At 39.5% G+C, this 344-nt stretch overlaps 1 non-coding gene across 1 annotated transcript; it reads left to right on the top strand.

Annotated features, from left to right (window-relative positions):
* The first annotated feature begins 101 nt into the window (after positions 1-101).
* Positions 102-174, top strand: trnat-agu (transfer RNA threonine (anticodon AGU)). The gene has a single exon. It is a non-coding gene; the product is annotated as a tRNA-Thr (tRNA).
* Positions 175-344: the final 170 nt, after the last annotated feature.

Genomic DNA, 344 nt, shown 5'->3' with positions numbered 1-344 from the left:
ATAGAACATATTAGTGTCAAGAAAAGTTTTGGGTTGACATTGTTGGGCACATTCCCATTGCAAGGTTCTGACACTAACAGTGGGTCTATTTGAAGTCAAGGGGCCTTGTAGCTCAGTGGTTAGAGCACTGGTCTAGTAAACCAGGGGTCGTGAGTTCAATTCTCACCAGGGCCTTTCTACTTACAAATTGCTACTTTTTTTTTTGTTCTTTTTTTCAGTTGGTGGCCACACTCTGCTATGTTTTGCAGTCCCTGTCAGAAATGGCATTGGTCCTGTATATTCATGACAAAATCCGGTGACTTTCAATGATTTCATATTCAGCGTGTTTATATTGTATTATTTAA

The sequence above is a fragment of the Hippocampus comes genome, unplaced genomic scaffold (assembly GCF_001891065.2).
Source record: "Hippocampus comes isolate QL1 unplaced genomic scaffold, H_comes_QL1_v1.1 scaffold1712, whole genome shotgun sequence".
Lineage (NCBI taxonomy): Eukaryota > Metazoa > Chordata > Actinopteri > Syngnathiformes > Syngnathidae > Hippocampus > Hippocampus comes.
Note: the sequence above shows the minus strand (reverse complement) of the source record. Positions and strands in the feature narration are given on the sequence as shown.